Source organism: Vombatus ursinus, unplaced genomic scaffold (genome assembly GCF_900497805.2).
Source record: "Vombatus ursinus unplaced genomic scaffold, bare-nosed wombat genome assembly UNPS02014786.1, whole genome shotgun sequence".
Classification (NCBI taxonomy): Eukaryota; Metazoa; Chordata; class Mammalia; order Diprotodontia; family Vombatidae; genus Vombatus; species Vombatus ursinus.
In genome coordinates, this window is record NW_020954564.1 from 42673419 (window position 1) to 42700343 (window position 26925).

A 26925-nucleotide genomic window follows, 5' to 3' on the forward strand; every position below is an offset into this window, starting at 1 on the left:
ATATATATATATATATATATATATATATATATATATATATATATATACACACATATATACACATATATACACATAATATATAAAATAAAAAATAAAAAATATATAAATTTTTATATAAAAATATATATAAAATATAATATAATAATATATAAAAATACAATATATATATAAAATTCATTTAACTTTGGTAACAATTTACAATCTTATTGATCTGTATTTTTTTTAAAAGGGGGCAAATTTTACAGAAAAATGTTCATTAAAATACGAATCAGTTCAATCAGAACTATTAATGAAAATGGATTAATTTCTATAGCTTCTGAGAAATCATATAACCTACAGGTCTGCTCTGAGATAAAATATAGTAGATTATATATGTATATCTATACATATATGCATATATCTCTACACTGATACATACATATCTATATCTTTCTTATTCTGGGTACTTAGCCCTCATTAAAGGAAATGCATTCCAGATATAACTGCATGCCCATTATTCAGGAAATAAGTAAAGCCACTATAACATATAAGAGAATACTTAGCCTCTACTACAATCTCTATTCCTGTGATAATAGTGACTTGTGGAGGTCAGAGACAAAATAAAAGAGCATGCTCAAGAAAATGCTTGCTGGGTGCCAAAATATCTAAATGCCTTAAAATCTAAATTACTAGGTTAACAATCCATAGTGAAGGGCATCCTTCGCTCTCTGAAGAAACTTTACTATGAAATCTTATTATCCCCATTATAATAATTTGCACTAAACTATCAAATTCATCACAAATTCTCTCTCTGTCTCTGTCCATCTCTGTCTCTCTAATGCAACAAATCTTAGGAGAAAAAGTGTAGAGAGAGTCTTCTTCCTATTGTATTTTTTCTAGCATTTTTTTTATGCCATCCAACCAAGAGAAACTGCTGAATTCAAGGTCTAGGTCCAATCAGATAGCTTGGAGAAACTTCATCACAGAAAACTGCAGCTTCTTTTAAAATTGACTCTCATTAGAAACTGAAAAAGATTCATTTTAAGTAGACATATATACAAAGACAAGAAAAATGAAGATTTTGTCTGACATTCGCTCATCTATTCAAACTCCCCAAACAGATTTTATAGAAAATGAACTTTTTTGTATCCCTGTCAATACATGCCAGGTCTTCAGATTCTCCCCGCTGGAGGGAGGGAGTGTGATGGGGAGGGATGTCAACTTCTAGTTTCTTTGAACATTACAATTTGGCTCTGAAAGGCTCTCTATTTTAAACAGACTTTTCAGGGAGGGGAATTTTTTTTTCTCTAAAGACTTTTGCAGATGGTTTGGATTTGCTGCTTGCAATTTCTCCCTCTCCCTCCCTGCCTCTTCAGAATATACCTGCTAGTTCCATCTGGGGAGAGGAGATGGTTTAGCACTCTTTTGTTTCTTTTCCAGGGTCTCACTTTAGCTTTTATATTGCAATAAAAATTTTATGTTGCAATACAATTTTATTATAAATAAAACATTTATATATTTTATATTCATAACATAATACTATAAATAAATATAGTATATTGCAAATACACAATGTATATTATAATTTATTAACTTTTATTTATCTTTTCTAGCCAATGAACTAAGTTATAGGGTATCTTAGGGCTTGTGGCTAGACGTCGTGGTATTGGGGGTTCTTTCCCTCTGGCTTACTCCCTTTCCCAAACCCAGTTATTATTATCTAAGTATGCTACAACTGCTACCGACTGGACTGGGTTCTTTTTGGAATCCTGAGTAAAGAGGTGACCAGGGGTTTTTGCTCTCAAATGCTAAGGTTTATTTGAGCAAGGATACAAAATTAAAGCAGGAATCCTCACAGAATGGAGGATCATGGTCTCTCAGCAGCTCCACTGGCTGATCATTTTACAGCTTTCTTGATCTCTTTTTTAGCTGTTGAATCTCATGCAGGTTCAGTTACACTTCCACATTGTGACTTTCTCTATTGCGGTTTTGATATATCATGGGTTGGCATAAGAATGGATTTTTGGGGAGTTTTGTAGAAGCCACAGAAGACACACGAAAGTCATCAAATGACACAGAAAAAAAAGTTTAGAAACTCAGAAATGCATGAAATACATAGTATTGTATGATATCAAAGTATTTTATCTTTTAATACCACAGTAATTCAGAACTCTTCTTTGGCATGAAGGGAGGGCCAAAAAGTTTTACACGGATTTTCCAGATTACAGGGGCACCACACCCGTAACCCCCTGTAATGTGGAAGGGATAACTGGGCTTTCATGGAGTAGTTTGCATGACAGAGAGTCTTGTTAAGTTTAGGAGGCTTCTTGCAGGATTGTTTTCTTTTTTTAAATAAATTTTTAGCTCTCGTTCCTGGCCGAGGTCAACCTCCTCGATGTAGCTGTGCTGACCATCAGAGATGGCGGCGTATTTGCTCTTTTCATGTTCCTAGTACAAATTCTTTATGAGTCACATTGCAAGGTAAAGGCAATGATGGTCTTATCGGATATGAGAAGAATCTGGACAAGACAAAAAATTGAAATTACCAAAATTATTTAAGATATGGATTTACTTTGGACTGTCTTCTTGTTGGGCCACCCTTGTTAACAATGACCTTCCTCCTAAGTTCATAATGTGACTTGAGAATAGAGGTATACTGGTAAATGTTTAACAACTGGATCTCCTACCCCCCAAAATGTCTTTCTGACAAACTTTTAAGTTGACTTTGTCTTACGTTTTCTCCTTTACTTTTCCATCTATACAGTTGTCAGAATAATAAATGAAGCCCTAATTTGAAACATTTGCCAATTTCTGAGGTATAAATGCTCATACTGAAAATTTAACACATCAGTTCCACTAGGAGGGGGCTTCAGTACACTCTTATTTGAGATATTAATTAATGATAATATGAAGCCATCACGAGGAGAAGACATTTTTGCTCATCCAATGACAGTGCTCCCTCCTGACTTATTAAGACAGAGGGAGATAAGGGAGATTTGGGGAGGGAGAGAGAGAGAGAGAGAGAGAGAGAGAGAGAGAGAGAGAGAGAGAGAGAGACAGAGGGAAGGAGAGAGGGAAGGAAGAGAAAGGTTCATACTTAAAAAGGCTTTTGTTGCCAAAATTAATGTGTGTCATTCGTTTAAAAACAAAAAACAAATGAAAAAAAACCTTCTTTCTGGTCACTTAAAAAATTTGGAAATGAAATTTTCTAACCTGTTTAATGAAGAATTTTATTGGATTTGGATCAATTTGTTAAGAACACAATTCCTTCTGATTAGTTTGCTAGAACAGAGGATTAGTAGCAGAGACAATAGAAATTGAATTGTCAAATTCCAATAAAAACCTTTGTATAGTTGACATATGGTATTGAAAAATGAATGCTATGATTTAGTAAGTGCAGCAAATGATTCACTTCTTCCATTTGACTGGACCTATCTTAAGAAGGTATCTTTTTCAGCGCTGACAGTTGCTAAAATCAAGTATCAAACAACTTAGAACCAGAACTTTGCATCATTGTACCACAAAGTGTTAGGCAGGTAGGTGGTGTAGTAGATAGAACTCTGGACCTGGAGACAGGAAGACCCCTCTTCCTGAATTCCAATCTAGCCTCAGACATTTACTAGCTGTTCGACTTTGGAGAAGTTACTTAACTGTGTTTGCCTCAGTTTTCTCATCTGTAAAATGAATTAGAGAAAGAAATGGCCCACTACTCTAGTATCTGTGCCAAAAAGACCCCAAAAGGAGTCACAAAGAGTTGGACATGACTGAAAAATGCCTGAATATCACAAAACGCTAAGGTTTTCAAAAATCATAAAGCATTTTCAATCACATTATTCTCACTAGAAATATTAATGATGATATTAAGAGCAAAAAGAGTTTTGTACCATTAATAAGATGAAATGGTTTAAAATATTGATTTCATTGTCATCTCATCCTTTTTCATCAATACTTTTGTACATGAATTGATAAATATACATGTATTGGGGTACATGCTTGAAATGTTTTATTGATTGGGGATTCACAACCAAAAAAGTTTAGAGAACATTTGTATGGATTATAGCTATCTACATTATAAGTTAGCTCTCTTCATGCAGAGATAAGGGAATGTTAGAGACCGTTGTCCAAGGCATTGAGTAAAATAAAAAGGCCAAGGATTCCAACCCTTAATCTGTTCATCCAGTTTTAGCCCATTACTACCTTAAGATCCATGATCTTTGAAGGGGGAAACTAATAACACACCAAAGAGACACATTAACAGCACAATCTCAAGACTATAAAATGGAGGGGCTAAGCTAGTGTGATGCATTTTTGTTGTCCTGCAATATCCTAAATATCAGTGCTTAAGTGTCTATGCTGACAGTTAACCTAGACAAGATGCCCATTCTCTCCTCTGGAAGCACCTTAGGGGACCAGTAGGAGCTTTGTTCTTTGCTTATGCTAGTCATCTAAGAACCCAGTTGCCTATACCTCTATTCTTCACTAAACTTTGCCAAGATACATAATTTATGTGTTGGAACATCTTTTCACATCCCCAGTGTGACTGTAGATTTAACTACATAACCATTGACTTGGAAAGCATTTGTTACTGAATGCTGTGGAACAGGTAGGGGACATTGATCCTCTTTTCAGCTTCTAGAAATTAATCACTCAAATCACAAATGGTGCTGCCTTCCTTTTTTTTCTAATCCTAAGACAATAGACTTAGAGCAAAAAGGGACTTTACAGATCATCTGGTCCACCATCTCATTTTTACATGGAACTCCTCAGGGGCTACTCCACCCAACTTGTACTTATGTTGTGTTCCACAGAGGAAGAGCATCTATCTTGGGTTCAAGATACAGTCTGTGGTGGTAATATCTAAAATTATAGCTCCCATTGGTGCATTTCTCATTAACAATCAGCCAATAAATATGCATAAGGAAGGAGTGAAAGTGTGGGCCCCACTTATGTAGGGAGGTTCCATGTATTATAAGGAGCCTGTCCTAGTGTGTGGCTCAGGGGGAGATAATAGCTGTCTCTAACCGCCTCTCCCCACACCCTTCTCCAAGGGAGACTTTCATTCCTCCCAGGAGGTGAAGTAGGACATTGAGGCTAGAGACCACTTTCTGCTCTCCTCAGAGAGAGGGGTTACTGAGCTAGAAGTATATCTATCTGTTCCCTTAATATTGTTCATCTAGGGGATATGATGGAGTTCCATCCAACTTTGGATTGCTTTGTAATTTTGAGGGGAGAAGCTAGACCCCAAGCTCTATATCCGAGATGACCCTTTTTCCACCAAATACTAGTTCCACAATGAGCACATATAGTGGATAGCAAAGAAACCCATTTACCCAAATCATAGCAAAACAGAAACCATAGAAGTTTTACATAACAGTGTATCAGACAATGCAGAAGACAGAATGAGGGATATCTCCCATTGGGAATGAGGTAATTCAGCTCAATCAAGAGAGAGGGTCTTGGATCTCACTCAAGGGGAAATTCCCCAAAGTCCCTAGAATAGCACGCCGGGAATAGGAACATGATGGAGATTGCCATCTCCTCTTGTGTCTTCTCAGTCTTTTCCTTCAGCAACCTGAAGTGGAGTTGGCCTCTTCCATCTTCTCTCTCAAAGATGGAAGCCAAGAACACCCAAATGATAAATCCCAAAGAGAGATTGGCTAAGAACTGAAGCTGCCTTTCAACAGCTCCACCTGCCTTTCATGCAGGGTAGAGGTTTTATCTCCACCAGTAAGGGGAGAGTCCCATACCAATGGGCCTTAGGACAGGGGTGTTACACAATTAGCTCAAAGCAAAAGCATTTACTAAGATGACATAGCAACAATAGTAACTACACCCTCAACCCCCCCCCAACAAACCTGGGGTGCACTTCCACAAATACACACTGTCAATGGGAAGTGTGGTCATAAACTTGGAGTATAGCTATAGGAGGCACATATATGGCCAAGAGAACTCAGAGTTTTGGAAATGTAGGGCATTCATATCCTTTCCTTGTGGAATGCTCCAACTCTCTATTGCTAGGGCTAATTATTTCTTCAGCCTGTTGCCAGTGCTCTTTTCTGCTGTAAGAATTCCTGCTCTTGGCAGCTGCTTCCTATCTCAAGGGACTGTATCTGAAGTGTGTGTCTCTTTTTCCTTAACTGTGCCTCAAAATCTTTGGAACTGACTCACTGCTGGATAAGGCACCACCTTATGGTCAAATGGCTCTCTTTCTAGAAGTCATGATCAATGTAGGGAGTTGGAGAGAGAAAATCCTCTCTTCTACCCCCACGAGGAAAAGAACAAGGTTCTTCCTTGACTGCTGGCTTTCTCTCCAAGTCACCCAAACTGCCAACTACCTCCAGGGCTTAACTATTTAAATTTTTGCAATAGCCTGGCCAATTTTTGCTCATCCAGTGATATTGCTCTCTTCTCACTTATTGAAAGAGATAGGAGACTGAGAGAGAAAATGAGAGAGAAAATGAGAGAGAAGGGAGAGAAGAACCAAAACTCTTCTTCCTCCCACCCCAACATATAGATTAGGAAACTAAGGCCCAGAGAAGTGAGATTCTTTGCCCAGAGTCACAGAGTCAGTGACAGGTCTGGCACTTGAGTATCTTTCATCCCAAAAATAACTCCTCCTCCTGATGTCCCTATTTCTATCCATGGCACTATTGTTCTCTCAGTCACTTATGCTTGAATCCATGGAATTATTCTGGATTACTTCCTTTGCCTATCCCTTCTGCCTTTTTCCACGTCCCCCAATGCTCTCTGCCCCAAATCTAGTTAGGTCGTCCAATGCTATAATATTTCTATCATTCTTTCCTTTCTCTTTTTCCACTGCTACCATCCTAGGGCTCTCATCCCCTCTTAACTGGTCTTATGATAGCCCCTTAACCATTTTCTTGCCTCCCACCTCTATTTGTCTTCCTAAAATACATAGGTCAGTCACCACAAAACTTCAATTATTCAAAATTTCATAAGGATAAAACTTAATATCAAATACAAAAGGAAAATGACAAATGTTGGATAAGATGCAGGAAAACAGGCACAGTTATGCAGTCTTGGTGGAGCTGTGAATGGGTACAGGCATTCTGAAAGCCATTTGAAATTGTACCCCCAAAGTTACTAAACTGTGTATACTTCCCTAAAGAAGTCAAAGAAAGAAGAAAAGGACACATGTACAAAAATATTTATATTGGTTCTTTTTGTCTTGGTTAAGAACTAGAAACTAAGGAAGCGCCCATTAATTGGGGAATGGCTCTATAAATTATGGAATTTGAAGAAAATTAAATACTATTATGCCATAAGAAATTATAGACTGGACTGTTTCAGAGAAACCTAGGAAAGTGTGTATAAACCAGGGGTGGGGAACTTGCAGCCTTGAGGCCACATGTGGCCCTCTAGTTCCTCAAATGGGACTCTTTGACTGAATCCAAACCTTGATTTATTCTGTGAAGCTTGGATTCAGTGAAAGACCTAGAGGGCCACATGTGGCCTTGAGGTTGCAGGTTCCCCACTCCTGGTATAAAGTGATGCAAAGCAAAATGAGCTGAACCGTCAGGAAAATAATTTGTACACTAACAACAGCATTGTAAAGATAAACAACTTAGAAAGACTTAAGAATTCTGATTAATGCAACAACTAACCATGATTCTAGAGACTAATGATGAAACATGCTACCCACCTCTTGGCGGAGAAATGATGGACTCAGGGTGCAGAATGAGACATAGTTTCAGAGACATGATCAATGGGGAAATTAGTTTTGCTTGACTGTTTTTGTTATAAGGATTTTTTTCTTTTTTTATGGGGGAAGGGAGAAGAAAACATCATCGTTAAGTGAAAAAAATTTAATTTAAAAAATTAAAAATAATTAATAAAAAGGAAAAGAATATTACTTTCACAAGTACAGGATAGGGAAAACCTGGCTTGATAGTTCATGGGAAAAACTGAATATTCACTTGGAAGTCTAATTGTTTCTCACTAAATAGGTTTTTAACATTGAGTACTGAAGGGGTCAGTTAATTTAGCTACTGGCCTATAGTTCTCTTTCTTTGTTTTATTTTCTTGGTTAAGGTATTGGGACTATATTATATAAAATGAATTTTACAGAGTGTTTAATTCTCAATTTTTGAGAATTAGTGTAGTATATCTGTTAATTGCTCTTTAAGTGTTTGGTAGAATTCACCTTTAAATTCATTTGGACCAGGGCTTTGTTCTTATACAACCACCCTCCCCCCTAAATCACTGTTTGATCCCCACATGGTGCTACCAATAGTATTGTAAGAGTTAGAACTAAAGAGGATCCTTATGTTCTTAAACCTATGACCTCTGATATCATCTCTGAGATTCTGAATCTTCAAATGATCCATCTGCCATGGACAAATCAATCCATCTGACATGGACAATATAACAAATAACCATTGTAAACTTAGATAATGTCACATCATATCCAAACCAAGTATTATCCTGATATATGGCAGAGTTATATAAACCTAACGTTGTACTTTAAACAATTACAGGAAATCAAACTATGACCTCTGTCATTCTCACTAAATTATTCTTATTTGTGTTAACTTTCAAAATACCTCAGTAATGCTTTAAAAAGAGCAAACATCTTTTTCACTTCCCAATACTCTCCACACACACACACACACACACACACACACACACACTCACACCCATTTCCTATAGGACGCTCTTTTAGAGGTACAATTAAGAAAAACCTGTTACCACATTGACATTGTCTGACTGTGTATGCCTCATTCTGTACCTACAGTACAACTGCCCTTCTACCAACAAGATATTGACTTTATTTAACTAAACCATGTAGATCATTGTTTACTTAGAATGTAGCCTCTCATATTTTATTATGCCAAATGTGTTTCTCAGTGATTAACAACTGTTTGTTAAACTGACTTGCTCCCTTTAGACTTGCTCCCTAAAGTCAGCATGCATTTACGTCCCAGTTACCACAGATTGATTTGTTATCCCACATCATGCAAGTCAGGAAGTTTGTTATTTCAGAGAACAAAAAGAATGTGTGCATGTGCTGTTTAAGAAGACAATTTTTTTGTTAGGTTTTTGGCTTTTAAAAATTCTTAATTGCTTCTTTCCTTAGGAATTGGTCTGAAGAATGCGCTCTGTAATCCGCAAATTTAATGGGACAATCATAAATCAAGGATTATTTTTAATCCCATTATTGTTCTTTGACTGCCAACCCATCTTGATTAATTTACCATGTGAATTGATAGTCCCAACAGTATTCTGGTAATAAGATTTCAGTAGGTTTGTTTAAGAAGAAATATTTATTTAGGTGACTTTCATCATGCCCCCCCAACTTCAATTTCATTCTCCTTGTCCTGAAGCATCCCCTTGCTGCATTCCTGGGTGAGGTTTAGAACTCCCTGAGGTGAGCTCCCAAACACTGCTATAGTACAGTAGAAATTCCCCTGATTAAAAGGGATGTATGCTGTTGAATCAGGCTGCCTCTCATGATTGAGAATTTTCTGAATATCACTTGAGCTGGAGCTGAGCAACCAACTTACCCAGAGTCTCCAATCCAAATTCATTCTTTTTTATTTTTAATTAATTAATTTCTTTTTAGTTTTCAACAATCACTTCCATAAGCTTTTGAGTTTTAAATTTTCTCCCAGTCCCTCCCCACCTCCCTCCCCAGGACAGTGTGCAATCTGATATAGGCTCTACACATACATTCCTATTAAACATATTTTCACATTAGAATTAGAAACAATAGGAGGAACCACAAGAAAGAAGAAACAAAACAAAACAAGGAAAAAAAGAGCAAATAGTATGCTTCGATCTGCATTCAAACTCCATAGTTCTTTCTCTGGATGTAGATAACATTTTCCATCATGAGACTTTCCAAATTTATTCTTAAATATTTGATCTATATCTGTGCAGAAAAGGAAGTCAACTGCATCCTGGATATGACTTATGATATATTCCCCAATGATCTTTATCCTTAGCATGTTATTATCCCACTTCTTCCCTCTGTTGATTTCAAAGACTTTGAATATTTGAAGAGGACCTAACACAATTGGAGGAATTTTCATGGAGCTATCTGTTATGATGTAAAATATAACTTTCTGGCTCACCATAAAATATTTGTCAGCAGATCCGATGAATTTCTTCAAGGTTTTATATCCACACCTAGGAAATAAATGAGAAATAGGCAATTTTATCTTCACAGATATTATCAGTAAGATACATAGTATTAACAAAAATTGTGCTACTGAAGCCCATATATGCTAAATTCTTGGAGCCACATTTTATTGGTACTGAAGGGTTGTGCTGGCCAGCCCCACTCTCCTGCCGAGTTACCCTACCTTTGTAAGAAAAAGCAAAGGTGTACTTGACAATCTGTGACCTAGAGCGCCAAGTTTTTCTTATATTTATTCAACATTAATTTAGCAAATTTGCTCAGGTAAACATTTGTTCATAGTTTCACATACCTAGAGCTTGAAAGAACCTCAGAGGTCATCTGGCCCAACCCTTTCATTTTACAGATAAGGAAACCGAGGCCCAGGGAGGTAAAGGAACTTGCCCAAGGTCACATAGTTTCAGAGGTAGAATCTAACATCAGGTCATCTGATAATACAATCAATGTTCTTTCCACTGTGCCATACTGCCTCCCCGTGTATGTTCCCTGAGGGAGGGACTCACAATCTTAATGAGCACCAGGGAGAGAGGTTTCCATTGCTGCTTTCACTCCCTTTGTCATCTCCTCCTCTCTCTGCCAAAAGATTTGGTACTTAGAAACTGAGCTCCTGGATGGGGCCAAAGCTACTTGGATCCAGAAGTGTTTACTGTGTACAAAGGACAATGTTCTACATTGGAGGAATTTTTATATATTTTTATGTAAAGTTTGTGTAACAATCCTATATACAACTCAGGTACAAAAGGGCATATTATAAACAATTTAGAGGGGAAGGAAAGGAGATACTTTTCACAACTATGGATAGCCCAAGGTGAGTCAGTCACTTAATCTCTCTGGGCCTCAGTTTCCTCATTTATAAAATGAAGGGTTTGGACTAACTGCAGTCACTTCCATTTGGAAATTCTCTGATTCTCTTTCTGCCACAAACTAGCTGTCCAACTTCAGTTGTTTTCATCCCTCTGGGCCTTCATTTCTTTGTCTGTAAATTCAAGGGCATGGGCAAATTGATTGCTACAGTCTCTGCCGGCTTTAAAATTTTATTATTCTAAATAATCATCCCTCGATTTATCTTTTTGGTAACTTGGAAATTTTTTTCATACAATTTGTTTAAAATCAGGAATGACTTTATATACACTAGGCAAGAACTCACAATCAAATAGAATTTCCACTTAATAGCCCAGATTTCCTTTGAATTCACCAATTCTGCCTTATTTTCATTCCTTCCATTGTTCTCCAACAGAGAAAATAAAAGGATAGAAACGTTTGCTAGTGGAAGATGCAAAGAGGTCGTGGCTAGGTAGACAGAGGCTATGGGAAGAAGAAGTACAGAATCTGATATCAAAAGACCTGAAGTTGCACACTTGTTCAGCTACCTACCAGTTGTGTGGCCTTGAGCAAGTTACTAACCTTCTCTGAGTGCCATAATTTTCTCAATTATGAAATGATAATAATAATAGTTACCTCTAAAAAATTCTTTGACTTTTTCCTACTCCACCCCACTCTACCTGGAGAGAAGGAAAGTATACCAAATTTTTCATTAAACTTGTGTAAGAACCCAGGCTTGGGGTTACCTTTTTTCCTTTTTGTTTTTTTAATATGTAAAAGTGTTTGAAAAGACAGAGGCTTAACAAAATAAAATCGAACCTCTCTCCCCCAACATCTGCAATCTTTCCTCAGGCTGATACCATGGAACAAACCTACCATCTCATATTGAGCTTTGCCCATGTATCCATTTCCTATAAGGCAGAGATTTTGTTCTTATTCAGGATTAAACCAGTGTAACAGGTAGGATTCTTTTGAATGGTGGTAAGGTCCTTCTGTTGTATCCTTCCTGAAAGTAAAGAGAGCGAGGCAAGAGATATTTGCTCTAGTTCGAAATGCTTCTGTGTATATTGGCTCCTGTGGAAGGAAGACTAATAAACCAGGGTAGGTAGGGATGGGAGGGTTCTGAATGAGGTGAAGTCCTAAAATAGTCAACTGAGAGCAGCATAGACAGTTTAGGGAAAGTTAAATCTATGGGGTTTCAGGATTAAGACTCAGTCTCTGAGTGTGCCGTGTTGTCATGGGAGGGATGCCCATGTGTGGGTGTGCTTGACCAGTCTGCTGAGTGCTTAAGCCAGGCACCTTCCCTAGAGGATGATTAACCACTCTTCTTGGTGCCCACTCAGAGCTGAAGTGTATGTGTGTATGTATATCATATATTATATACATATATTTAAAAAACATATTAGTTATATTATATGTATATATCTTATATATATGTTTACACACATACAGATATGTCTATGTATATATATATACACATATGTAATACATCTAATATAACATGTATTTCTAAATATAATATATACTCTAAATATTATATAGCATAGATATTATAATAAATAATACTATATAAAATATAAATGTAATATAATAATTTATTTCCATATAGCATGTCTCCTATTCACCTAGTCTCCTATCATCCAGCTATCATGGCCACCTCATCACTTTCCAACTAGAACCAGGCCCTAACCCAGAAGAGGAGAAGAGATTTGTAAAACAAGGGACCTTACCAATAATGCATCAACCCTAATTTATGTTCTTTATCACTTTAGAGAAATGGAAAATGGAATCACATTATCTTTTTTTTTATATTTAGAAGAAGTCTTTTACAGTGACTAAAATTAAGATTAGTAGTAAGTAAGTTTTGCTTCTTGGCTGTTCAGTAGTTCTCATTATCCTTTGAAACACACAAAAAAGAGAAAAACTTGCTTAATATCTTCTTGCAGATGTCACTTTCCAATGATGCCCAAATACCCTTTCAGATCCAAAACTGGTATTATGTGTACCTTTCACGCACTCATGTCCTGTGACTAGTTCTTTAAAAAAACCATCATCCACCTTGTTTCTCCAGCACCAATCCACTGTTTTATAGAAGAGGAAACTAATGGACAACAGATCAATGTTAAAAAGATATAAACTCAATTTTGACTATAATTAAAGGATTTGGTGAAAAATGAGGAGGCCTGGAGAAGATGAGTCTAATTTTCTAGTAGAGCCCATTTCTACATTAGTACACAATAGTGTGGGTGTGACATTGGCACATTTCTTAGATCCCTTGCAATTCTAAAACCCTATGAGCCCATCTAAGCAGTACAGCTTAGTGGAAAGAACGAAGGACCTAGAATCAGAACACAATTCATTTGCACCAACAAGGCCTTAAACATGAGGGTAAGGAATAGTAAAGGGACACTGAAGAATTTTTAGCAGGTCAATGGTGTGATCAGGATTAGTTTGGTAGTTGCATAAAATATTAACAGGTAAAAGGAGAAACTGAAGGGAGTTAAAAGGCTATTACAATAGTTTAAGCAGGATGTGGTGAGGATATAAGCTAGATTTGTGGTTGTGTAAGTAGAGAGGAAGGGCCTCATTCTAGAAGTGTAATGGAAGTAGAAATGATAAAGCATGGAGGAAGGGAAAAGAGAAAAAGAAGATGTTGAACTGGGATAACTGAGAGGATGATGGTGCTATCTATTACCAGATACAGGGAAGTAGGGAGTAAGGGAAGACTTAGGAGGGAAGGTAAGTTCCATTTTAGACATGCTGAATTTGAGGTGCTAAGCAACACATCAAGGTGGAGATACCCAGAAAATAGTTGAAGATACAGGACTAGAATTTAGGGGGAGATATTGGGATTTGATACATGAGACTTGGGAGTTGCCAAAGTAGAGGGTGACAACGGAACCCAGAAGTTTGAATGAGTTTACCAATGGAGAGAATGTGGGACAAGGAGAGAAGAAGACAGACGGAAGAGCTTTGGAAGACACCCACACTGAAGGGCAAGAAGGGTATTAGACTAGAGAAAGACATTAAGAGGGACTGATCAGATGGAGAGAGAACTGCAACAGAGCAGAGTAGTGGAAACCAAACAGGAGATGGTATCCAGAAAGAAGGAGCTGCAAATGAGGTCCAAAAATGCCAAAAGGCAATCTAGGTGGCACAGTGGATAGACAATATGGAGTGAAGGAACTCTCTCACTGGGAAAGAGATAACTCAGTTCAACTAAGACAGAGAGTCCCAGAGCTCATCCAAGGGGAATTCCCTGAACTCTCTAGTATAGCAAACTGGTGATAGGAACACATTCGAGATTTTCTGCTCCTCTACAGGTTCAGGTCAGGTTCTTTCCAGAGTCTGTCTCTCCCTTTAGTGACCTGAAGAGAGGTTGGAATGGCACATTATCTCTTGAGGCTGAAAGATGAAAGAGCTCTCATCAACTCCACACACCCCTCGTGCCGGCAAGCAGCGTTGAGAAATCAAGCTCCACCAATGAAAAGAGAGTCCCACACAACTGGCCCTTTGAGCTAAGAGTTACACTATCAAAAACTTGAACGGCACACTTGGCAAATTTTGGGTGCTGGAAAGGATAGCTAATGATGTCTGGCTATGAGTCATAAAATACTAGAGTCTCTGAAGACTTTAAGTTGAGAATTACCCAAAAGGCAATGGATAGGCACATGGTAGAGACAGAAGTTATAAATAAGGTATTACTAAGAAGTAGAATAAAAGATGTCATCAAAAATTTATGAGCCGAAAGGAAGATGGGCTTATCACTTGACAATAACAAGGGATAAGCTAAGGACAGTTTATGCACTCCATTGGTATTCTTGTGATGTGAAGAGAAAGCAAGGAAGCCCCCAACACATTGGGTAGATCCATACTGGAGAACTTATGGGAAAACATAGACAAGAGTTTCACTGAGGAAGTTAACAAGATGGAAGCTAATAGAGGCAAAATAAACTCATACATGTTTAAAAACTGAACTTAATCATTTTGGAGAGGGTAGATCTGTCTTAGCAGCCCTGAGAATTTTGGTGGACAACAAGCTCCAAACACAGGTCAACAGTATGACCAAGTAGTTAAAAAAAAAAAAAACTAATGGAATCTTGGGCTGAGATAATAGAAGTAGAGTATGATAATAAGGGAGGTGATAGACTCACGATCCTTTGTCTCTGTCTATAATGTTGTTGTCCAGTTATGGGAAGTTTTAAAAAGAATAGTAATAAATTGGAGGTAATTTGGAGGAAAGCAAGTTCATCCAGAAGAGCATGGTGAGGGGCCTGGAAATTATATCATGCAAGAATCAATTGAAACAACAGAGAATGTTTATCTTGGAGAAAAGAGGATTTAAGAGGGGGCTTAATGATTATCTTCAGATACCTACTCCCAAGGGCAGAATTTGAATCAGTGTGTTTCAGTTTTAGGGAGGGAGATTTTTGTTCCACATAAAGAATTGGATGAGGAGTAGTCACAAGAGATGTGATGTAATGAAAAGAGCTCTGAGCTTCAAGTTGGCCCTGGCTCTGCTATTTACTAGCTTTGTGATTTGGGGCAAGTTTCCTTTAACCTCTGGGACCTAGTGTGGTCATATATATGTAAAATAAAGAAATTTGACATTAGATGATCTCTAAGGTCCCACCCAGATCTGAATCTCATAAACTCTTAATACTGGGACTTTTAATTTCCTGCATCCTCCTCCCTCCATCCTCAATTAAAGATTTGGAAACACCACAGTAAAAGTCAGCCAGGACTCTTCTTTTTGCCCTCTCTCACCCTCTTGTTGCTTCTAGCTGGATGACCTTGGCCAAGAACTCTAACCTCTCAGCCTTAGTTTTCTCCTCTCTTATATGAAAAGACTAATTCCTACCTTACAAGTCAGATGACTTATGCTGAAAGTGCAAAGCCCCATGTAGATATGAGCTGTTATTGTTAAATAATTGTGCCTTAATTTACCTGTTTTTGATTAGCTGAAATTTTTGTAATTTTCTTAGTCACACATACATATATACAAATATGTATATATATAGATATATAGATATGTGTGTATACATATATATGAGAGAGAGAGAGAGAAAGAGAGAAAGAGAGAGAGAAGAGAAAGAGATATCTGGATAAACTAAGATTATGTGTTGCAGGGATAATGCCAATGCATTGGCAGAGGGAGTTTCCTCACTTGGGAGTTCTCTACACCACTCAAATCACAGATGCAATCCCTCTTGTATTAATATACATACACACAATACATACGTGGATATATTTGTAAATATGTATGTGTGTGTATATATATATATATGTCTGTATATATTACACATAGCTATATATTTGTACACATATGTATATGTATATGAATGTATACAATTAAGCAGGAAATAAGCTGCCCTGATAGAAATTCTGTATTTTCCATCCCTCCACTCATCTGAATCTTGCATCCTCTTCCCACCTCCAACTCCATCTCCTTTGTTCCTCTTTAGGGCAAGGGCCAGGGATATAAATAAACATCCTCTTGTGGCAAATGAATTTAACTTTATCCCCTAAACAGATCTGGAAGTCCTGTCTTCCCAGTAAAACAGGCATCGAGGTATAAGGTCAAATATGTCAACTTTCTCATTGTCTGTGCCTGATTCTTATCAGATCCTCCTTTTGTATATAAGAGTTTTTTGGGGGAAAATAAAATAAAAGCTTACAAAGAGCTCTATCTCACCCCGCGCCACATCTGGAACACTCGCCTTGCTGCTGCCAGCTGTGTATCTCCCATAGGCCAGGAAGGTATCTTCTTGATGTACCAGTAAAGATTTGGTTCTTATTTGGAATCAAACCAGGGTGATGAGTAAGGCTTTTTGTATTGAAGATTTTGTTTGACTTTCTTCTTCCTGAGTACAAAGAGAAGGTAAAAGCTAGTGAAGTAGGAGGCATGTGCTGTAATTGGAAATGATTCCATCCTTTGGATCAAAGATTACCTCTACAATGCTGTTTGGCAAATGAAGCTACACACCCAGGAACAGGAGCCTTGGATTCCTTTCTCTACCCCATCCATTACCTTACTGTTTGAACTTGGTTGAATAATTCAAGGCCTCTGAACTGCAGTTTGCCTGTCTCCAAAAAGAAGACAATAACCCCCCTTCTCCCTCCCCCATCTACCTCCTGGGGTTGTTTTGAGGATCAGAAGCCAATGCTGAAGGGGCTGTGGCTTAAGAGGCAGAACTTCCATGAAGCTAAAGTAGAGGGATTATGGTTGTTTCTCTCAAGATGCCCAGGTATGGGGGCAAATACCAACCAAGTCTGGTAAGTAACTAAGCCTTGAGCTTTCCACAGAGCCTTGGGCTGACTAGCCATTCTTCTAGGAAGCCATAGCCTCAAGAAGTCCTATCTTCCCCCTCACCAAATCTCAAATACTTTGGTTCATGATGAACCTTCATCCAGCATGACCATCTCCTCTCCAATCTACAATTGTTTGCCCAGTGTGACTCTGGTGTTTCTCATGTTCACCTAACCTGGAGTGATAGGCTGAGTTATAGGCTCTGAATACCAAAGGATTTCAGACTTAGAGGTAGAAGGGATCTTAGAGGTCATTAAGTCCACTCCCCTCATTCTACATATGAGGAAACTGAAGCACAGAGATGGGGAGTGATTTGCCTAAGGTCACAGAGGCAGTAAGTTGCAGTGCCAGGATTTGAATTCAAGTCCTCTGATTCCAAATCCTAAGTTCTTGCCATTTTACCACACTGCCACCATTGCAATCACCTCACTGACTGGTCACCAAACTTGGCCCTAGTCTAGAACATATAGGAGATTTGCAAAAAACAAACAAACAAAAAAACACTCTACTTACCAGGAGGCACAGTTCCACGATGACTTACTTGGCTCTGTGCTTTTGAACAAAAAAACAAAAAATAGAAAGATCATGTTATTTTTAAATTTGGAAGAAACCTCTTCATAATTACTAAAATAAAAAAAAATCAGTAGTTGAATGGGACTCATTTTAGCAGACTAAGAAACTTATTCAATAACATCATAGAGGTGAGATACCCAAGTTTTGCATCAATGGTCTCCCTTCAGATCATGCTAGGGTGCCAATATCATCAGGACAATCCATTCTTATACTGCAATACAGTAGCTTAGGATCATAGAAAGATAGATTTGGAAAGGAGCTGAGTGTACAACATGTGGTAGAATATGGGACTTAGAATGTTAGAGCTGAGAAAGGTCTTAGAAATAAGAATGTAAGAGCTGGATGGGACCCCTGGGATCTTTCATTTTATTGACAGGGAACCTAGAATTGAACAGTTGTGAGTTTCCCAAGTCACCTAAGTATATTAAGTGACATAGAATGTAAACCCAGGTGGAGCACTGATTCCAAATCCAGGGCTTTCGTATTCACCAGCCTCAGTAAGTCAGTTGATAAACATTTGTTAAGCACCAACTATGTGCTAGGCATTGTGTGAAGTGTTGAGAATACAAAAGGAAAAAAAAAAAGACAGTCCTTCTTCTCCAGAAGCCCACAGACTAAAGTATGGGAGTAAGGCAGCTATGTACAATCTATATACAGAATAAATTAGAGATAATCATCAGAAAGAAGACACTAGAATTAACCAGGATCAGGAAAATCTTACTACATGTGTCAGGTGGGATTTTCACACTATACACTCTTTCAGAGATAAAGCTGGTCACAGGAGGAAATATTTAAATGAATTTCTCACTTTTCTGAGGGCCTGAAGCAAAAGTGGAGACAAAGAGAAAAGGAGAACTTTGCTTTTCATTTAGACAGCCTTAGCAATTTAATATGGTCCTCGGCATTATCTTGCTTTGATGATTGAGTGTGAACTAATGTGGGACTGACATATGTGTGACTGTCACTTTTACAAGATAGAAAATAGTAATTTGATCTTTTTCAAGTTAGTTATAAGAGATCAAATAATGTGCTCATTCATCAAGCCTTCATAGTTACCTATAATAATATCTCCCAAACACTAAAATTAAAGTTAATATGATCAGCAGGCATAGAATGCTTTTTCCTTTGTAGAGCATTATTTTTTCTTGAGAGGAAAAAAAAGAAATTAGATTCAAAACTATATAATGTTTTGAGAACATAGTTTTAAAAAATGCTTTCCTATCTCCTTATGGTAAATTTTTCTATATTTTAAAAATTAGTTACAATGACTTTCCTCACAAACACTTCCTGAGATATCTAATGAGAGTATTGTTCTTTCCATCTTACAAAGTGTAAGCTGAGGGTCACAGAGGGCAAGTAAGTTTCTCATGGTCACACGTACCAGATGTCAGAGCTGGGATTCAAATCCAGGTCTTCTGACATCAGGTGCCATATTCTTGTGCTCAGTGTTTGACACTATGGGGTCAGGTTGTGGGAATGATGTCGTCCTTGATATCGTTCTCAAAGAATGTGTTGCTCAAACCTCCCATTGTAGTATAGTATACACATTGTTGAGAGAAAAGGTTTGGTCAAGGTCAGGATTGGGAGAAAGATTTGACCTGATTATCCTGAACCTAGTTCAAATGCCACCTCTTCCAGGAATCTTTCCCTGATTGTCCCAGTCAGAATGGTTGCAGTAATTTACAGTTCCACCTGATGTGTATTAGGGTGCCAACTTCCTATTGTCTCTCCAACGTCAACTGCTTTCACTTTGTATCACCTTTGTCTATTTAATGGTGTGAGGTAAGACCTCAAAAGTGTTTTAATTGCAATTCTCTTGGTAATTTGGAGCATTTTTGCATATAGTTACTATGGCGAGTGTCTTTTTTCAGGGGTGGGGGGGGGAGAATTGTCTATTCATATCCTTTGCTCACCAGTCTACTGGTTTTTGGTCTCAAAAAGTTGTCTCAATTCCCTATTCATCTTGGAAATCTTAACAATTGCTTGTTTTTTATTCAATCAAAAACATTTATTAAACAGTCACTATGTGCTGGGCACTATGCTAAGCATTGGGGTTATAAAGAAAGGTAAAACACTAATACCTGCCTTCAAGGAGCTCATATTTTAATGAAGGAGACAACATGTAAATGACTGAGAAGATATATACATACACAGAAGATATATACTGAGTTAATGGGAAGCAATCTCAGAGAGGAAGTCACCAGCTGTATTTGAGCCAAGACTTGAAGGAAGCCAGAGAAACTATGAGGCAAAAGCCTAAGAAACCTCCATAAAAAGACCCAAGCTGGGGAATCAGACTGAGCCAGACACAGAACTGGCTCTCCCGCACTCCCACTCATTGTATCTTGCCAATTGATCTGGGAGGTTTTCCTATCCTAAATCTCAGCTTCTACAGCCAGTTTTCCCCACATGTTTCAAGAGTTTGGATTTCAGCCTCGTGGCAACATCTTGGTACCAACCTGAGTTAGTTTGGGGAATGTGATTGCTCATCTTCCAGTTTGGATCCTGCCCAGTCTATCTCTAGGCAGAGATTTCCTTTCCCTGCTCCAGAGTTTGCCTAATCAACAACAGGTGTCATATTCTTTGCATCTCCATGGAGCCTAACATTGGGGATTTGCACAAAACAAGTGCTCATCATTCATTTAATTTGTTTGTTGAATCCTATCTCTAGTTTACTGAAAACAGCAATTTATTCCTAAAGATGTTACTGCTTCTTCTTTGCTCATAGATCTCATATACCATTTTCTGTAAATATCTTTAAACATTACCTTCATTTTGGCCTTGATTATTTTCCTCATGGTGATATGGTAGGAAGCTATAACTGTTTCATGCTTTGTCCAATTTAGATACTAGATTTAATAAATATATCCACAATAGGGTGTATTACTACTGAGGTGTTTAATGTGTAGGAAACATACCCATATATATGTGTGTGCATACATATATATATTTTTAAATAAGGAAATATACTCTAGAACAGTATTTCCTGGAATCTGATTGGCTACAATTTATTGCATCACTAAGTTTCTACTATTAACTTCCAAGACGGAATGCTGTGCATGAGAACATTTTAGAAAATATGTATAAAATTAGAGGGTGGGATTGGATGATATAAAATCCCTTCCAACTTGAAATATTATGACCTATGATCCCGTAACCTGATTGGTTCAGAGGTGAATGAATTTTCTTGGAGGTTAATGGACAATCACTGGCCAATTCTGTAAACTGTCAGAGGAGCAGGGGTCAAAGATGAAAGAAAGGGAAAAAATGATGGTAAGGCCATTTTGCTGAGTGGGTCATATTCATAAATGGAGTATGACAGAACATAGAAAAATATTTTTCCCCTGAGGCCAAAAAAATCATGTCTTAGATGACCCATGGAAAAATAATATAGATGGTTTCAAGGGCAAAATAAAGTCTTATGTCATGTGCCTTTCAGCATGGGAGTTGGCCATGATAATGGCCTCCATTTTGATCTCAATGAGTCTTATGTGCAATAATAGCTTATATGAGGAATAGTCTTTATCATGAAATAGGCCACAAAAGAATAGGATGACATGAATGGTGTGATGACACCATCAGTTCAGTGTAACAATATGTGTACAGTTGAGTGATTCTCAGTCCAGTCTATTCTTTCACTGAAAAATCTGTTCAACAAATCCTCTTAATAAAAGGATTTGTTCTGTAAAATTTGGACTCAGTCAAAAGGCTGTACCCAAGAGCCTAGAAGGCCACACGTGGCCTCGAGGCCTCAGGTTCCCCACCCCTGCCTTGAACCATAATTGTTTCTATCTACACTAATTTTTCCCTCTACTAAATTGTAACTCCTATAGAACAAAATCAAATCTAATCCAATAAAATAAATGTTAATGAAGCACTTGCTTTGTGTAAGGCATTGTGCTGGGTACTTGGGATACAATGAAAAAAAAGTCCTTGCCCTTAGCTTACATTCTCTTATTTATCTTTGTGTTATCTCCAGAAAATCTTTCCAGATTCCCTAGCCTTTCCACTTCAAAAAAAAATTACCTCGTATTTAGTGTCCTAAAAGTCTTGTTATTGTTCAGTTATGTCTGACTCTTTATGAACCCATTTGGGGTTTTCTTGGCATAAATACTGGAGTGGTTTGCCATTGCCTTCTCCTGCTCATTTTACAGATGAGGAAACTGAGGCAAACAGGGTTAAGTGACTTGACCAGGGTCACCCAGCTAATAAGTGTCTGAGGTCAGATTTAAACTCACAATGAATCTTTCTGGCTCCAGTCCTGGCACTCTATCCACTAGGCCACCTAGGTGCCCCTAAAGACCTTAGTGGAGTTTTAAGCTACTAAAGCTTAAAACTTCACCAAGACTTTGGGGATACAGTGTGTGTTTGTGTGTGGACATACACATATATGTACATATACATATATACACATGCATATACTTATATGTGTATATGTTGTTACCCCTCTTTCCTCCGCTCCCTTACCTGACAATAGAATGGAAGTTCCTTGAGAACATGTTGAGTTTAAGATGTCTACAGGACATCCAGTTTGAGATGTCCTACTCCTAATTTCCATACTGCTATTGTGGGAAAACTTTGTAGCATTGTTTGAATCCAGCTGTGTGCTGAGAGACCAGATTTGCTGCTTAGAGATCAGACTTGTTTAGTGCTTAACTCAGGTTATACTGATCCCAAAAATCTTCCAGAGGAACCAGATCCTAAGGCTGACATACATTTTCTTCCAGTATATATTTCAAGCAACTTATCTGTCTTATTTAGACCCTGTGGCTGTACTGGCCAATGAGCTACTGTCTCCTTTTTCCTTCGTTTGAACTCTATATAATGTAGAACTTACAGAATCTGGGGAATGGGGAGTGAAGCAGGCCACTTTTTTCAGCTCCCCACCCTACCACACCAGACAACTTGATAAACTTCTTTCTAAATTTTTTCAGTTCTGGGTTTGTTTTTTGCTGACATTGTCAGGGGTACCACCATCTTGTCTAGGCTCCCAAGTTAAGTATCATTCTGGACTCCTCACTCTCACCCTACCCCCATACCAAATTAGTTGCCAAGTCCTGTCTTTGGAACCTTCATAATCCTACATATACATATGTATGTGTATGTACATGTATACACACACACACACACACACACACATATACTTGGATTCTTTTGTGAAGGCAAACTATGTCATCCTTTGCCTCACTTCTTACTTAGCCTTTAATCACTGAATGGGTGTTGTCTCAGACAAATTGAGACCTGGGAAAGACCTTAGCTTAAAAAGGATAAGGTCTCCCACTGTATCTGGGGCCATTGACAGTTGTCCTGACCTATTATGTCTTGCCACTGCACTCAGATGACTCTGGGGAAGAGAGTGGGGCTGATGATTTTGTACAACTCTGCCTCACTTAAATCCAACTCACTTGCAAGTCAAGATATCACCCTCCTGATGTCATTGGTCCTCTTCAAGAATAAAGGATGACCAATAATATATATGCCCCCTTCTCTCCTCTGATAGGAGGCTTAAAAACATTCTTTTTCTAAGTTTTGTCATATTTCGTTTATGGAATATGACCTGCCCAGCAAAATGTCATTATTATTCTCTCTTTCTTTCATCATTGGCCCTTACTCCTCTGACAGTTTACAGAATTGGCCTGTGATTGTCCATTAACCTCCAAGAAAACTCATTCACCTCTGAACTAATCAGATCATAGGATCATGAAGTCATAATATTTCAAGTTGGAAGGGACATTAGATCGTCCAGTCTCACCCCTAATTTTATATGCATTTTCTGAAAGCTGTTCTAATGCGCAACATTCCATCTTGGATGTCAAAAATAAGAAAGCTTCCTGGTTGGTCTCTCTAACTCAGGTTTTCCCCACTCTAGTCCATCCTCTGCTCAGGTTTGACCATTTAACTCTCCAATTCAATAAATTCCAGTGGCTCCCTATTACTTACAGGATCAAATATAAAATCCTTTGACTTTTAAAGTCCTTCATAAAATGGCCCTTTCCTACCTTTCCAGTCTCATACTTTCCATTACACTCTTGCTCTTATTCTGTAATCCTGTAAGCACTGGTCTCTTTGCTGTAACTTGAACAAGATGCTCCATCTCTCAACTCCAGGTATTTTCTCTGGCTGTCTCTCATGCTTGGAATTCTCTCCCTCCTCATCTCTGCCTTTTGGCTTCCTTTGCTTTCTTCAAGTCTCAGCCAAAACCTCACATCCTCCAGGAAAGTAGGATCCCTCTTAATTCTAATACCTTCCCTCTGAGATTATCTCCAATGAAATCTATGTGTAGCTCATTTGTACATAGTTTCTTTGTTTTTTGCATGTTGTCTCCCCCATTAGACTAGGAGCTTCTTAAGAACAGGGACTGTCGGCCTTCCTTTTTATCTCTTAGCCCAAGGGTGGGGAACCTGCGGCCTTGAGGCCACATGTGGCCCTCTAGGTCCTCAGGTGTGGCCTTTTGACTGAATCCACCCCTGCCTTAGCCTTAGCACAGTACCCAGCTTTAGCAGGCACTTAATAATTCCTTGTTGTTGTGACTTGAAGGCATGGACCTTTTCATTTTTCTATTCCTGGTGCCTAGCAAGTGTGGGGTTTTATTTGAATAGGAAGCTGCTGGTGAGCAAACTCCTGCCACCAATGGACATTGGCACTTCTCTACAATTTATATTCTTGGAGCACCGTATAGAGCATTGGGACGTTAGGTGAGGTTAATAGAAGAGTTAATGGCCTGGGGTCTAACACAGCCTGCGTGCGTTAGAGGAAGGACTTCAACCCAAGTCTCCTTGGCTTCAAGGCCAGCTCTTTATCTGCGATGCCATTTACTAATTAACTTAGAATTAATATAAATCCTTGCAGGGAAGCCTTTTTTTATGTTTAATTTTTATTTTATTTTTTCTCAATTTTATGTAAATAAAAGTTTCTAACATTTGTTTTTTTTTTTAATTTTGAGTTCCACATTCTCTCCTCTCTCCCTCCTCCCTACCCTCCTTGAGAAGGCAAAAAATTTGATATAGATTCTGCATGTGCTGTCATGCAAAACATATTTCCATATTAGCCATGTTGCAAAAGAAAATGCAGACAAAAAAACCAAAATAAGAATAATAAAGAAAGTTTAAAAAAAAAGTATGCTTCAATATGCATTCAGACTCCATGAGTTCTTTCTCTGGAGGAGAATATCATTTTTAACCCTCAGTCCTTCATAGTTATCTTGGATATTGTATTGCTGAGAAAAGCTAAGTCATTCACAGTTGTTCATTATATAGTATTGCTGTTACTATGTACACTGTTCTGGTTTTGCTTATTCCATTTTGCATCAGTTCACGTAAGTCTCAGGTTTTTCTGAAAACATCCTGTTTGTCATGTCTCATATTGTTGTTTAGTTATTTTTAGTTGTGTCTGACTATTCCCAATCCCCTTTTTGGGGCTTTCTTGGCAAAGATACTGGAGTGATTTGCCATTTTCTTCTCCAGCTTGTTTTACAGATGAGAAAACTGAGGCAAACAGGGTTAAATAACTTGCCCAGGATCACCCAGCTAGTATCTGGGGCCAGATTTGAACTCAGGTCTTCCTAACTCCAGGCCCAGTACTCTACCTAATGTACTACCTAATGGTCCCACCATTTTTTATAACACAATAGGATTCCAAGTGATGACTTTTTCAAAAACTTTTGTGAACCCATCTTTCCACTTAGAGGCTTAGAAAATATTGTGTTAGTTTATTTCCAAGAGAAATTGTTTCCATTAAATTATTATAATTGTAGATGTAATCCTGGGTTCGAGGCTGGAGAACCTGCATAAGAATCTCCTTATTGGTGGAGAAAATGACTTAAGGGGCTATAAGCCTGGCTGAGAGATGAAGTTGTCCTGAGAGCTTGGGGGAGGGGAGTCATTCTTGTAGTATCTGGCTTTGAGGGAGGACAAATGAAGTCTCAGACCCACCTCAAGGAGAGACTCATGGAAGGAAAAAAACTTTAGGAAGTGTCATTTGTAGACATGTCCCTGATTTCTAGCTTGTCTCCCTGGAGTCCGATGGGAGAGAAGGGAATAAACATTTCTTAAATGTCTACTCTGTGCCAGGTGCTTTATAAATATTATTTAATTTGATCCTCACAACAACCATAGGAGGTAGGTTATTATCCCCATTTTACAGATGAGAAAACTGAGGCAGGCAGAGGTTAAGTGACTTGCTCAAGGTCATATAGCTAAGAAGTGTCTGATGTCAAATTTGATCTCAGTTTTCTTGACTCCAGGTCCAGCCCTCTGTCCACTGTCCACCTAGCTGCCTTGAAAGCTCTCAGGAAGTCTCTTTAGAGACTTCAGGAAATTTTCTTTTGGAGAAAGGCAAAAGGCCTCTCTCTCTTGGTTGAGCTGAAGGCAGGAGAATTCATTCACTCTGTGTATGGTGTAATATATTCTAATCTACATAACTTCTCTGATTTCTGCTTGCTTTCTGCTTGGTTAAATAGGCTTATTCCCTATTCACTACTATTTGGTGGGCTAGGGTCAAGCATTTGGATATAAGCTTAGGATATCCTCTCCTCTATAAGGGATAGGGAGCAGGGGAAAGGAGTAAACATTTATATATTTTATATTTGTGCCAGGCACTGTGCTAAGCATTTTTCAATTATATTTGATCTTCACAGCAACCGTGGGAGATAGGTACCTTTATTATCATAATTTTACAGTTGAGGAAACTGAGGCAAACAGGTAAGTGACTTGCCCAGGGCCACACAGTAAGTGTTCGAGGCCATATTTGAACTCAGGTCTTCCTGACTCCAGGCCCAGTGCTCTATCCACTGTACCAACTAAAGCATCTTGAACCTACAAAAACAATCATTCTCTAGACTAGCAATATTCAGGGTCAGATATAGATAGATAGGTAGATAATTAGACTATTAGATAGTTAGATAAATAGATTATTAGATACATGCATACATATTCACATATAGGCATATATGTTATATATTATATGGTATATGTTATTCATATTATATATCATGTTATGTGTGCACACATACATACAAACACATATGTGTGTATGTGTATATATATATATATATATATATATATATATATATATATATATATAT

The 26925-nt window shown here is 38.0% G+C and overlaps 1 pseudogene; it reads right to left on the minus strand.

Annotated features, from left to right (window-relative positions):
• Positions 1-9190: 9190 nt before the first annotated feature.
• Positions 9191-26925, minus strand: part of LOC114047242 — a 19113-nt pseudogene continuing 1378 nt past the window's right edge.